Source organism: Macrotis lagotis, chromosome 3, assembly GCF_037893015.1.
Source record: "Macrotis lagotis isolate mMagLag1 chromosome 3, bilby.v1.9.chrom.fasta, whole genome shotgun sequence".
NCBI lineage: Eukaryota > Metazoa > Chordata > Mammalia > Peramelemorphia > Peramelidae > Macrotis > Macrotis lagotis.
This window is the reverse complement of record NC_133660.1, coordinates 58446076-58461842: the sequence shown is the minus strand read 5'-3', so window position 1 is coordinate 58461842 and position 15767 is coordinate 58446076. Positions and strand designations below refer to the sequence as shown.

The 15767-nt window shown below is 34.8% G+C and overlaps 1 long non-coding RNA gene across 1 annotated transcript in view; it reads left to right on the top strand.

The window, feature by feature from the left end:
- Window positions 1–1044: 1044 nt before the first annotated feature.
- The window catches only part of LOC141516097 (uncharacterized), a 77520-nt gene continuing 62797 nt past the window's right edge, over window positions 1045–15767 (top strand). Inside the window, exon 1 of the long non-coding RNA XR_012476610.1 lies at window positions 1045–1275. This is a non-coding gene — a long non-coding RNA (uncharacterized LOC141516097). The remainder of the gene's footprint in view (window positions 1276–15767) is intronic.

Here is a 15767-nt window from a genome sequence, read left to right as displayed (position 1 = left end):
CAGCAACTTTTTGTAGTGGCAGAGAAGTGGAGATTGAGGGGATGTCCATCAATTGGGAAATGAATGAATAATTTGTGGTATGTGTATGTGATGGAACACACATGAGAGATGGGATTTCAGAAAAGCCTGGAAAGACTTGCATGAATTGATGCTAAGTGAAATGAGCAGAACCAGAAGAACAGAATACATACTAAATAAAACATGATTAACCATGTTGGACTTGTTCCTTTCAACAGCACAATAATCAAAGACAATTTTAAAAGACTTGTGATGGAAAATACCACCCTTTTGCAGAGAAGGAGTTGTGGAGTTTAAATGAAGATAAAAGCTTATTATATTCAATTTTTAAATGTTGTCTTTTGTATGATGTCATTTTTTCTCTCTATTGTTTTCTATGGATCTGATTCTTCTCTCACAACATGATCAATATGGATCTATGTTTAGTATGGTTATAAATGTAGAGCCTATAACAGATTGCTTTCTGTCAGGGGGAAGGTGGAGGGAAGGGAAAGAGGGAGGGAGAAAAATGTAAATCTCAGAACCTTGCAGGTAAAAAAAAAGATTTTTAAAACTGCATTGAATGTAGTTGGAAAAACAAATAAATAAAATATTAAAAAAGAAAAAGATACAAGCAAGTCAATATGACAGGAGAGGGAACATTCTAGGCATGGCAGCAATCATTAAAAATGTCAAGAATCTGGTAATGGAATATCACATATAAGGAAAATCAAGGGAGTCAGTATGAGTGATCCCTATTCCAAAATATGTGGAGGAGAGTAAGGTATAAGATGGAAAAGGTGGTAGGTTCCAAAGATATGAAGGGCTTTAAGAGCCAAACAGAGAATTTTATATATGATTCTGAACATCATAGGGAACCACTGGAATTTAATGAATGAAGACCAATTGGATGGCTAAATAGAGGAGTGACTAGAGGAGGGAGAGTCTTGAAGCAAGATGACTCAATATATGATGTCACAATTCATTGATTATTCATTTATGGGTTTTCAGTCTTTCAAGGTCAGAGTCACAGTTGGATAATGTACATAAAGGGAGTGAAATGGGATAGGAAGACTTTGTTCTGCTCAAAGGATATTTTTTTATTTTTTTAATTTCATTTTATGTTTTCTGTTCATGATTTATTTTATATTACAAAAATTTTTTTATAGGAGTAAAGATAGGTTCCCCCCCAAAGAAGATGAGAAGCCTCAAGAATAGTGAGAAAGAGAAAAAATGTACTTCAGACTGGGTTCAGATTCCAATGGCTCTATCTCTGGGGTGAGTTGCTTTCTTTATCATAAGTCCACCAGAGAAGTTACTTCAATATTTTTCCAACAGTTGCTATTACTAGCTGTATTTCCCTCCATTCTATTCCTCCCTACTCATTTATTCTATTCTCTCTCTCTCCTTTTATCCTGGCTTTGTCCAAAAGTGTGTTGTATCTGAGTACCCTCTACCACAATCTTCCCTCTCTTCGATTTCCTATTTTCCCCCTTCCCTCCCCCCATTCGCCCTTATCCCATTCCCTTTCTTCTCGTTTTTCCCTAGGGTAAGATAGATTTCTATACCCTATTAAGTGTATATGTTATTTCCTATCTGAGCCATTTCTGATGAGAATGAAGGCTCACTCATTCCCCCTTGCTTTCCCCTGTTCCACTCCATTGAAAAAGCTTTTTCTTGACTCTTAGGTGAAATTTCTTAGCTTCTTCTTCATCTCCTTTCCCTTCCTCCCAGTACTTTCCTTTATTACCCTTTGACTCCATCTTTTTACTGGTAATACTATTATATTCCATTCCTTCCTATGTCCTGCTCCTTCTAATAGCTCTTATAAATGAGAAAGTTTATATGAGTTATCATTATCTCCTTCCCATGCAGGAATACAAAAAGTTCAATATCATTGTTTCACATAGTTAGTCCTTCCCCCCCTCCATGGTTCACCAGAGTCCTGTACTTGAAGATCAAACTTTCTGTTCAGTTCTGCTTGTTTCAATAGGAAAGTCTGAAAGTCCCCTGTTTCACTGAAAGTCCATTTTTTCCCTTGAAAGAGGATGTTCAGTTTTGCTGGGTAGTTGATTCTCAGTTGTAAACCAAGATCTTTTGCCTTCTGGAATATCATATTCCAATCCCTACTATGTAGATACTGCAAATGTAGATACTGCCAGATCCTGTGTAATCCTATCAAGACTTGGTAGTTGAATTGTTTCTGGCAGCTTTTAGAATTTTCTCTTTCATTTGGGAGTTTTGGAATTTGGCTATAATATTCCTGGAAGTTTTTCTTTTGAAATCTCTTTCAAGAGGTGACCAGTGAATTCCCTCGATTTCTATTTTACCCTCTGCTTCGAGGATCTCAGGGCAATTTTGCTGTATTATTCCTTGAAAAATGAAATCTAGGCTCTTCTCCTGATTGTGGCTTTCAGATAGTCCAGTAATTTTCAAATTATTTCTTCTGGATCTGTTTTTGAGGTCAGCTGTTTTTCCAGTGAGATGTTTCACATTTTCTTCTAATTTTTGGCTTTTTTGGAAGTGTTTTATTTCTTCCTGATTTCTTGCAAAGTGATCAGCTTCCTTTAGTTCCATTCTGCATTTGAAGGAGTAATTTTCTTCGGAGAGCTTTTTTTTATCTCCTTTTCCAACTGGCCAATTCTGCTTTTTAAGGCATTCTTCTCCTCATTTGCCTTTTGTTTTGTTTTGTTTTTTCCATTTGACCTAAACTTGTTTTTAACATATCATTTTCTTCAGTATTTTTTGGTATTTCTTTCACCAAGCTGTTGTTTTTTCATGATTTTTCTGCAGCACTCTCATTTCTCCTCCCAATTTTTCCTCCACTTCCCTTAATTGATTTTCAAAGTCTTTTTTGAGCTTATCCATAGTCTGAGCCCATTTTCTATTTCTCTTGGAGGTTTTTGAATATGGAAACTTCAATTTTGCCATCATCTGAGTATGTGTTTTGATCTTCCATGGGACTAAAGTAATTCTCTATGGTCAAATTCTTCTTTTTCTGTTGGTTACTCATTTCCACTGCACAAGACTAATTTACAGCACTCCCAAGGCTTTAGGGTTTTTTGGGGGGACACCCCACTGGAACCTTTATTCCTCCAAGGTCTTATGCTCTCTTGCCTGTGCTTTGATATGTAGATGACCACAGAACTACCCTCTGCCCTGGAGTTGTAAATAGGAGCCCTGCTGAGCTACCTTAGTTTGGAACCCCAAACTTCAATCTGGATCTGAGTGTGGGTAAACAGCAAGGTCCTGCCCCCAGGGAGAGCAGAGATATTTCTGCCTTCTCCCTTGGCCCCCTTACTGTCTGTGGGCTATGCTCTGGAGGTGCAGGTTGGTTTCTCCCTATTCTTGCTGCAGGTTCTGCTGATGATGATCTTCACTCTACACTCATTCTGATCTAATCAAATTCTCTCCCTGCCCCTTCAAGCTGTTCCTGGGCTGAGACCAGGAATTTTTCCAACTCCCAATCCTGGTGAAAAAAAACCTTTCCCATGGAAGTTCTAAGTTATCTTGGACTGGGGAAATGTATCACAGTCTTTCTGTGAGTTCTGCCCCTCTAAATTTTGGCTAGAGTCATAATTTAATGGCTTTTGGAGTTCCCTGGGGAAGGAGTTCCTGGGAAATGCTGCCTTCACACTGCCATATTGCCCCCCCCCCAAACAAAAGATATTCAGACAATTGGGTCACATTAGGAAACAGAAAGCAGACTGGAATGCTACTGCTATGGTTATATTGACCTGACAAGAACTTTGAAGTCTATAGTCAGTTCTTATGAGAACAAAAAAATGGCCAACATCTTTTAGTACATCTGGAGATCTGAAGCACCTCTTCTAGGGAGACCCAGACAGAAATATTTATGTCTATATGCATTTCCAACACCAAAGAGACAACAACATTATATGGTTTAGGAAATCTTCTAACTCTCCCACTCTCACAAGTTCCTAGCTCCCCAAAATTACCTTGTATTTTTGTGTATACATCTTTCATATATATATATGTATATATATTATCTTCCCTGATAGAATGTAAGTTCCTTGAAGTCAGGGATAGACCCATTTGTGTCTTTGGTCCTCCACTACCTGGCATAATGACTGGCATGTGGTAGAGATTTTAAAAATGTTGGTGATTTATTGACTGTATTATGCATCTCTTTATTTCCACCTAAAATTCACATGCCAGAATTAATAAATTGTAGAGTACATTTGAAGAGGAAGTGATAAAATGGAACTCCTTAGATTACTAATTCAATTCTACATACTTTTACTATCTATCAAGACATATAAGGCATCATACCTTATTGCTAATTATTGATAATTGTTAATAAAAGCCAAAATTAGGAGCCTAGGTTATCTTACCCTAAAGTTGAAACTAATGCAGGATGACTGAGGCTATGATGTGGGGATTCTGAAATCTGGAGAGTGGGGAAAGAAAGGCTATAATTCCCTAAGGATAACCCACTCCAATCTCCTAAACACTCAACTAGCTTATTTCTTTGAGGGCTGGTATATAAGCTTGGTTTATCTGGACATTTTATATGTAGATCCATTACTGTGTGGAGTCTTTTTCTTGATGATTGATTGATTAAATTTAATGTGATTTGGTTTAGGTTTTTTTAGATTTTTCAAGGCAATGGGGTTAAGTGGATTGCCCAAGGCCACATGGCTAGGTAATTATTAAGTGTGAGGTCGGATTTGAACCCAGGTACTCCTGACTCCAAGCCCAGTGCTCTATCCACTGCGCCACCTAGCCACCCCAAATTTAATGCGATTTGGATTCATATTGTGAAACTATTCCCAGCTAATAGAAGAGACTTTCTGAATTTGGTTATTGATCCACATATATAACCACCTTGGGAAATAACATGTTACAATGGAAATAGTGGATTGGGAATCAAAGAACTTGGATTTGAATCCTGTTTCTGCTCTTTATATACAGCTTTATTTGAATTCATCTTGAGCAAAAGATTCTAAGGGAAGTTTTTTCTTTAATTTACTATTAGCCTGGGAAAAAGTATATAGAGCTATAAAATTAAGCCATCTTAATTATCAAGGACATAAATCTGGATCTTTCTAAATAAATATATTTAGTAATCACTTCCTGTAAGGGTATTTCTGGCAGAAAAATGAAATTTAGGAATGCTATTTATAAAATACAAGTTGGAACAAGCAAGCAAACTAAAAAGTACTTGCCCAAACAAACAATTCTATATGGTGAGAGTGACAAAAGTTCCATCTCTCTCCCTGAAAACAATTAGCCTAGTATATAAGTCCTCAGACTGTTTGGCAGGTGGAATATAAAATGTGATGACTTAATGCTCTTATATAAACTGAAGACTGAAATGAACAGAACCAGAGGAACAATTTATGCAGTAACACTTTAAGGACAAACAAAGTTTATAAGAACTCTGATCAACACAATCTTGGGCCATGATTCCAAAAAGCAGTGATGAAGCATACTAGCCATAGCGACCACTTAACAAAGAAATGATAGATTGAGGTGCAGAATAAGATACACGCATACACACACACACACACACACACACACACACACACACACACACACACATTTGAACATAGCCATGAAGTATGTGTATATTCACATATATGTAGTTATGTATGTATATAATAGAAATGTAATAAATATATATTTATTACATAATCTTTCTTTTCCCCAATTTGAAGGTTGGATATGAAGAAAATAAATTTCTGTCCATTAAAATCTTAATTTAAAAAAAAGACTGTCCCCAACTGATAAATGGTCTAAGAATATGAACAGTTTTCAGATGAAAAAAATTAAAGCTATTTATAGTCATATAAAAATGTTCTAAATCATTATTGATTAGAGAAATGCAAATTAAAATAACTCTGAGGTGTTACCGTATACTTATTGGATTGGCTAAAATGACAAAAAAAGCAAAATGATCTATGGTAGAAAGGATAAGGGAAAACTGGGACACTAATGTACAGTTGGTGGAACTGTGAACTGATCTAATCATTCTGGAGAGCAATTTGGAACTGTTTCTAAAGAACAATAAATCGTTATGCCCTTTGATCTAACAATATCACTCCTGGGTCTAGACCTCTAAGAAATCATAAAGAAGGCAGAAGGACCCACATGTACAAAAATATTTAGAGCAGCTCTTTTTGTGATGGCAAAAATTAGAAAATGAGGGGATGTCATTAATTGGGGAATGGCTGAACAAATTATGGTATATGAATGTAATGGAGTATTATTGTTTTGTAAGAAATGAGTGGACCAACTTCAGAAAATCCTGGAAAGACTTGCATGAAGTAATGCTGAGTGAAGTGAACAGGAGCATATTGTACATGTTAACAGCAACATTGTGTGATGAGCAACTATGATGAACTTAGCTCCTTTCAGCAATTCAGTGATTGGACAAATTTAAAAGATTTGTGATGGAATCCACATCCAGAGGAAAAAACTATGAAGTCTGGAAGCACACTAAAGTATACTATTTTCACTTTTTAAAACTTATTTTATGTTGGTTTCTCCTTTCACAACATGAATAATTTGGAAATAAGTTAAACATGACTGCACCAATATATCCTATACCTGATTACTTGCTGTCATGGGGTAGGAAAAGGAAAGGGAGGGAGGTAGAATAATGTCAAGCTCAAAAGCTTACAAAAAAGATAGATGCTGAAAACTATCTTTGTATGTAATTGAAAAAATAAAATAGATTCAAAAAATAAAATATAAAGAATGTCTTAAAAGACAAAATTCTCTATAAAAGGTACATGCTGATCTCTCTAAAGAGCGAATTATCACCTGACCAGTAGAGAAGCAAGTTTTTGAACATGACACTAACATTCAAGAGTCTTCAATAATGACTTTCTATTTTTTTGTTTTTAAATTTTTTTCCAATTACATGTAGAGATCATTTCCAACATTCATTTTTGTAAAATTTTCTTCCTCCCTTTCTTCTCTCTCTCCTCCCCAAGTCAGCAAGTAATCTGATATAGGTTATACAATAACAACGATGACTCTCATATGGACTGAATTCCAGACTGTTCAGTCCACTTTTTTAGAAACTATTCTTTGGCTGTACTTCAGGACTCCAACATGACTGATGGACATGCAGTCCTCAGTGGCAACAGAACTGCTCATTACTGGAATTCTGCCAGCTAAGGGAATGCCAACATCCGCTATTTTCCCTCAGCTGCAACCCAACACCTTCAGCACTAAAAAATAGGCTTACTGCCCTATCACTGACACCTCTATAATACATCAAAAGGTATTGTGAATTCTTATGGCCCTCTGCTGTAAATCAACTTTACTGGGTCCTGTTCCAAAGGTTTCAGCATTTTAATTCTTGGGGTGAAACACCATTTCTGCTAGTCATGGATCTGCTAAAAAAAAAACACTGCAGTGATAAATGAGTCCACATTGGGTGGTACAGATAGATAGAACCCAGATCAACAGATTTGGGTTCAAATCATCACTCTGCTACTTAGTTTCTGTATGAACTAAAACAAGATGCTTCTCATCTCTTCTTCTCCATTTCCTCAACTGTAAAATGAGGAGATTCAACCACCTAGCTTTACAGGTCTCTTCTATCTTTTAATCTATGATCCTTTGATATAATTTAGCTAAATTCTGCACCCCATTTCTAACAATCTGATACAGATCAACTTCTCTTCCCTGTGCTTTATATGTTAAAAGAAAAACTCATTCAGTGGTGTCCTTAGAGGCAGCTCAAACTGGCTTGGAAGAGTGAATTATTAAATTTTCAGTATGAGCATCTATACCTCCCAATCAGCAAATGTTACAAATCAGAATTTGATTCATCATTTTGTTCACTGTCTGTATTTAAGAAAGTGACAGAGGAAAGGTTAGTAAAGCATATCATATATAGATTTTTTTTAGAGTTGGTTAACAAATATTTACTGGCACAACCTTATCCATTATGTGCTCTTTGAAAAAACCCTTTTAAGTTGATAATCAGGTTGCACTAAGTGCCCCAAAACCACCTCTTGGGAGAAGTTATAGTCCTCCACAATAGCTAAAGATTGTGATAGCAAACGGAGGCAACATAGTTTTACATGGAAAAGTGAACTAGCTCTAGATTAACAGGCTCAAATTCTTTTTCAAAGTCTTACACTGTGCTCTAAGTGAAGTCACCTAATCTCCTTGGGCCTCTGATTTCTCATTTGTATAATGAGTAAATGGGACTGGTTAGCCCCTGAGGAGATGCCAATAAATCTTAATCTCTGCTTCTCTGATCAGAAGTCTGTAGGTAAAGTAACAAAAACATGTAGTAACTTCATAAGAGGAATTTTTACTAAAAAGGAAAACTGAGAGCTACACTGTAAAAAATGAGAGAGTGATTTAGTGACATACTTAAAGCTATTTTTCTCTCTTAAGTAACACCCTATTCACACCATTCTTCCACATTAAAGAAGTGTGAGGCAGTGGAGAGGTAAAATAATATTTATATCCATCTCTTTCTCTATGTTCTTCATTTATCCTGCTTCATCTAAGATAAGAAAGAGACAAAAAGTCAGGGGCATCATATAAATGAGCCCATCCAATAACCTCCAATGACTTTGGGTGTCCTCTTTATGTCTTGGACTTACAAACCATTCAGTCTGTTCAAAAACTTTTTAGATTATTTTTCTCAACTCCTTAGTTCTTTTTCTACCAAGTTTATTTCATTAATACTTTAATCCTCTTGTGGAATATAAATACCAGATTCTTTTCCCTCATGGAAAATTGAAGTTCTTCTAATTCTGCTAAATTCTAAATTAATATTTTAATAGATGATATAACAGGTTCAATGGTGGTCCAGGAGTCAAGTGATGAAAATATTAATGCCAATTTATAACAATATTATCCGTCAGCTTGTGCAATTTACTTCACCTAGATTCTAGGTGAAATTAAACTCTAAAATTTTAATAAACACAAAAAGAAAAACTATGATAATACCTTCCCGTTCTCTTTGAAGAGAAACAAGAGACAAGCAAATAACAATTTTAATTTCTGGACTAAAATGTTATTTGAGTTTCTTTAAGAAAAGAACTAGAGGCAAAAAACCTTCAATTAAAATAAACAAAGTTGTGGTGCTCTACTTATGGAATATTAAGTCTTATTCAATAAAAGACCAAATTTCATATTTTGATAAAGGCCCCTCAAAATCATTTAAGAGCTATATTTTTTCATAATAAAGATGGTCCTAAGAACAAGGTCTTCAGTAACTGCACCTACAACACATTTATTTCTAGACTTGCTAGAATAATTAATGTAACTGAAGATTCTCCCACTCTTTGCTGCACCTGGCATGATAGCATATGAAGATGGGAAGCTTTGATCTAGGACAAAACCTTTATTTTTCAAAGACAGAACCAGACCAGACTCCATTGGAAAAATGGTTTCAAAATATTCATCAGAGAAACAAAACATGTGGTTGGTTGGTGATTTACAGATGCATTGAATAATTACCTGCCTTGCTAAATTGATTCCTTTAACAGCTGCAGAGACTTGGAATTGACCAAATCAATATGGGTTTAGCTTTGTGATGAGCAGGATGATTATAGGTTCTTTTTTTATTTTTATGAAATATATGATGTATAAAATAGCATAGATGCTGTTGGGGACCATTGTAAATTATTATTATCATCACCTGGTGCCTTTGAGCATCAGAAGGTTGTTTTCCTAAGTACCATGGGAGTGGGAGTGGGTTAGAGACTGGAAAGGTATTTAAGCACTTTTATTCTGGTAATAAAAGGAGCACTTGGAGATCTTCATGGAGTACTTGTCTCCTTTGTAATCCTTGTCTCCTGCCCCTTCAACTTTTGCCTGGGGAAGATTGAGGGAACTGGGACTCTACAAGATGCTATAGAAGAAAACATGGTTGGATGAGGCAAAAATGGTAGATGCAATTCATTGATTTACATAAGTCAGTGACATGTCACCATGGTGTGTACCATCATGAATCTGCCAAAAATATCACAGGAAGGATTTATACAATGAATGAAATAAGATGACCTCTAAAGTCAAACTCAGAGATTCCATAGAACCAAACAGATAACACATTGAATCACTAGTAATCATGGAAGTTATATTTCATATCTTTTTGTGCTGTTATATTAGGATTCATTTTCATGTACAATGAATGGAAATGTGTGATTCTAATGTGCATCCCCAATTAGAATGCAAATCTCTTATGTGGGGATAGGGACATGTCACTGTTGTCTTTTTTATCTCCTGATAGAGACACTTCATACACTTGGAGATGAAATGATCTCAGATGAAGCATATGAGTTACTAAATTACAAAAGATCATGAATTACTAAAATTGCAGCAAGACCTAGTGCTTCACTAATCGTAGGGATAATTACTGAAGAAGAGGTAACAGTCAACTGAAAATCACCATTAACATATCCCAAACCACAATGATGTTACAAGATCAGGAGACTCAAGGATAAATACCAGAAGTGGCGCTGCCTCCTTTCTCCTACCCTTCATCAATCTCTCCTTCAAAATCCTCAATCCTAAATCCTCCGCTAATTCTCATGGTGATCTTTCCCAAATTATCACCAAGTAAACTATAATCACAAATACCAAATAACCTCAATCCATCTAGTCCATCAAAAGTAGCCCTGTGGAAATGCTAGTCAATTTGAATATTTTTACTAGGAAACAGTAACAAGAGTAACAGAGAGAATTTTCCTCCCAGGCTACAAATAGACCTCAGCCCCTCAGAAACTAAGTCTTTAGACACTGACTACTAATATTATTTCCACTACTTCTCAAATAATTTTGCTGATTTACCTATAATAACCATCCCCAGATGGAATCTAATCACTTATCACATGTTTTCTTCATATCTCTTCCACTTTAAGCTGGTTTTGGTGCCTTCCTCCCATCTGTTCTCATACTAGAATATCTAAGTTCCTACCACTGCAAATTCATACTCTTTCAGAATACCTTTGGTTTTTTTATTCTTTTTCAGACTCTTCAAGAATCCTTTTGGGGTTTTCTTGGCAAAGATGCTGAAGTGGTTTGTCATTTGCTTCTCCAATTCATTTTCTAGATGAGGAAACTGAGGCAAACAGGGATGTGACTTGCCCAGGGTCAAACTAGTCTAAGGCTGGATTTGAACTTAGGTCTAACTGGATACTTACTCTATCAACTGTGCTACCCATCTGCCCTTTAAGGCTATTAACAGTAATGTTAAGGAAGAAAAATTTTCTTTTTTCTTCTACAGTCTAGCTGTGGAGCTCTCATCTAGTGAGTGTATCCAACCATAAATCCTTCCTGTGATATTTTTGGCAGATTCATGATGGTACACATCATGGTGACATGCCACTGACTTTTGTAAGTCAGTGAATTGCATCTACCATTTTTGCCTCCTCCAACCATGTTTTCTTCTATAGGATCTATGCTATTTTTATACAACATATATTTCATAAAAAATAAAAAAGAATCTATATTCAGCCTGCTTATCACAAAGCTAAATCCATCCAACTATGTAAATACTTACATAGTATATGATATTTACTCAACCAGTCACTTACTTACAATAATGATACTTTGGGATCTTAAACCTAACCATTCACTTAAAAATAAAATAAATAAGCAAATGCATAAATAATAAAATACCTTAAAGTCAAATAATTCTCTCCTACCAATGTACAATATAAAGTGGAACAATTTTACAGGAAACAGTCAGGAAAACCCATGAGGAAGGAAAATTGATCCTCACCATCCTTTCACTGGAGAAATCTCTCTACTTGAATACAGCCTTTTAATAAATCCTTTTAGTTAGCCATCATACTTAATTACAAAGGCATTTTAAAAAGATTAGTTTTACTGTGAACAGCAATTGCCTTTAAGCTATAAAAACTGCAAATTTATCCTACTATTATGTCTGAGATATTTGGGCTAGCCTAGCTAGTTATTAATCATTCATTTACCTGTCCAATCAAAAAGGAGGCTGCAGCAATCCTGTTCAGATTGAATCTGGACAGCTAGGTGGCACAATGAATAAAGAACCAGTCCTGAAGTCAGGAGGATCTGAGTTCAAATTCAGTCTCAAACACTTGATACTTACTAAACATGTGACCTTGGGCAAGTCACTTAACCCTGAATGCCTCACATCTAGTGCCATCTCCACTCATCTTACCCTGTACCTGGACACTGAATCCAGATGATTCTGCTGACTTAGCACTCAAATCCAGGTAATGTGTTTGTCATGGCATCACCTTCCTGATGTCAGGCTCTTCTAGGAGAATGAAAAGATAGACATCAGTATTATCAGGCGATATATCAAAAACAGTCTTCAAAACTTCCTCTGTTTTTCCTCCTTAAACCAGAGATGGTAGCAGAGAGCAATTAAACCCCTATGAAAAACTGCAATTTTCTCCAACTCTAGGTGGCAGTGAAGGGCAATTCCCTTTCCAATGATCCCTTTAGCTATCTTATATCTATAACTGCCACCATTCCAAAAAAATAGATTTTCTATTACTCTTGCTTGTATCTTCAGTTCTTTTCCTCAGTTTTCTCTTTTATAACCTGGTTCTTCTTCCTCCCCTGCTCTGTGTTTAATGGCTCTTTGCATAAAAAGTCACAACTCAGCTTTGTTCTACAAATGTTTAAGATTTCTCATGGCTTTGTTTGTTCTCACAAAACACATTCATGCAAATTTGCTAAGATAGTCATCTTGCTGAGAGTTCTGGAGACCTCAAGATGGTCTGCCATTTTCTTTGGTGCCATTGAAACTATTTCATTACACATTACATCTTTTAAATAAGACCCCTTTTCTGCCTACAATAGTAAACTATTCCCAGACAAGCCAGGCATCACTCCTTTTTTATTGACAAAGAGATCTCAGTTCATATATATATATATATATATATATATATATGTATATATATATATATATATATATATATATACACACACACACACACTAATGATCATTTTCCCTTCAAAACTCTACAAATCCTATCTGAAAACCTTTTTTATATATACATTCAAGAACAATGAATAATAAAAGAGTAATTTTAACTCATTTTAGGCATCAAAATATCGATCCAAAACAGCAGTAATAGACCACGTCAATAATATCTCTTCCTTACACAATCATTATTTTTCTGTCCTTTTCACTGATATACCATTCTGTTTTCTTAAAGAGATGGTGTATCTTAAAAATATAGATCTACATTGAATGTATATCAAGTTTAGAATTATTTGTGGATTTTTTTGTATCTCTTCTTTATGCACTAATTTTTTCTGACCTGTTCACTGATAAACCACTTTGTTTTCTTAAAGAAATGGTGTATCTTAAATATATATATATATATATATATATATATATATATATATATATATATATATATATATATATCAAGTTTTAGAGTTATTTGTGGACTTATTTATATCCCCCTCCTCTGAAACCATGAGTTCCATGAAAGCAGGACTCCTGTTGAATGTCTTCCTTGTGTCTGGAATAGCAATCTCTCTGAGTATAATGGATGTTAAATAAGCATTTTTTTAGCCATAAATCTTTGTGTGTATGTCTGTGTGTGTGTGTGTATATATATATATATATATATATACATATATATATATATATATATATAGTATATAAATGTGTTTATGTGTGTATTTCTATGTATCTGTATATTTGTGTCTCTAGTTATATACAAAAGATCTAAAAGAATTGAGTTAAAGAAATAATCATTTATATAGTAACTACTATGTGCCAATACTTCGCTAATCACTTTACAAATATTATCTCATTTGTTTCTCTCAAGAATCATGTAAATTATTATTGCATGTTATAATTGAGGAAACTGAGGTAGGAAGATTAAATGACTTGTCTAGGGCTCATTAGTGTCTGAGGCAAGATTTGAATTTAGGTGTTTCCGACTCCCAGATTATGCATTCTATTCATTGCATAACCTAGCTTTATTGGTCATATTTATTACTTTACAGGCTCTATTCCCTTCCCTTTTTTGGAAAATATTTTCTACATTTTCTCTTTTTCCCCTACCATAAAATCTTTCTTGTATTACGCAGTCTTTCAGGGAACACCCATAGCTATTAACAATCACAATCCAAAATACCTCAAAGTTCTCTTAATTCACTACAATGCCTCTACTTCTTAACAGATGATACTTCAGGAACAGCTGTAAGAAGAAAAAAAATTATCACCTATTGACTAACTTTGAGATAAGCCTCTACTTACTTAGGCTTGTCCTTGAACAAGAGATCATTCACTGTATTCCACTCTATGGGAAGCTAGGTGCTGCAGTAGATAAAGCATCGACCTTGGAGTCAAGATATAGGTGTTCAAATCTGACCTCATACACTTGCCATTTACTAGCTGTGTGTCCTTTGACAAGTCACTTTAACCCCTGATTGCCTTGTATCTAGGGCCAGATCCAGTTGTCCTGATTCATATCTGGCCACTGGACCCAGAACATGAGGCTTGTGACTCAGCACAAAATTCCCCTCACTCAAATTGAATTCCTACGCTTGTCATGGCATCATCTCCCTGATGTGGTCTTCTTCGAAAATGAAGGACAAAAAAAAAGCTTTAGATGCCACACTAAAATTTCATGTTGCTTCCTAGGTTTAAGATTATTTCCAAGTCATCATAATGTTGATAATCACAGGAGAATTTTAATGGAGGATCTCTTCTAGTCTCTTTCTCTACCTATTTTTCCTCTCTAGAGAGTCTCTCTATTTTTTAATCATCTTTTTTTCTCTTTACAAAGTGACTTTTTACTTTATTTTTCTATTTCTTTACCATCTCTCATTCTCTATTCATAATTTAAATATTTTTCCTTTCTTTTTTCTAATTGTAATATTTTTCTATCAAAAATCTCTTTTAAATTCTATCATCTGGTGTGGCTAGGTGGAGTAGTGGATAAAGCACCAGCCCTGGAGTCAGGAGTACCTGGATTCAAATCCAGTCTCAGACACTTAATAATTACCTAGCTGTGTGGCCTTGGGCAAGCCACTTAACCCTGTTTGCCTTGCAAAAACCTAAAAAAAATCTATCATCTTTTTTCTATCTATAATCTTTGTCTTTCTTTTTATTCATTATCTTTTTTCCTACAATATTTCTTTTTATCTATATGTAAATATGCTTTTCTTTTTCTATTTCTTTATCATCTGTATTTTCTAATTCATGTATCTACTTTTCTTTCTCTACCACATATTTTCTTTTTTCTAAATTTCATCTATTCTCTTCTATAATCTATTTTTAAAATCTTTCACTAACAAAACTATATATAATATATATAAATTATATAATATAAATAATATAACCTAAGCATACAAGCATGAGTATATGATATAATAAAATGCAACTCCCTGTTCATAAACCCTAGTATATATATATACACATAAAACACTGATGGTTTCATGATCTCATTGCTATGAGGACTAACCACCAATACCAACTACCCTGTATCTGTACCATCTTATCCTATGTGTAATTCTTTCTCATGTTCCCCAAAGAGTTTTGGCATATTTAATCTGTTTTGTATTTTATAAGAAACAATTTGGCACTTGGGAGTTCATTTGGAATCCCTCTCTATTCTTATATGAATAGTCAATCTCCTTTCACAATCACACATTTCACTGATATCTTTTGCATCAGGTATATCACAGAATTATAGGATTTCACAATTAGAACAACCAATACAAAATTGAGATGCACCTGTAAAGTACACCTGAAAGTGAATTTTCAACTTTCTTTGAAGAGTACTGTTAATAGTGGCTCCTTTTTATTTTAT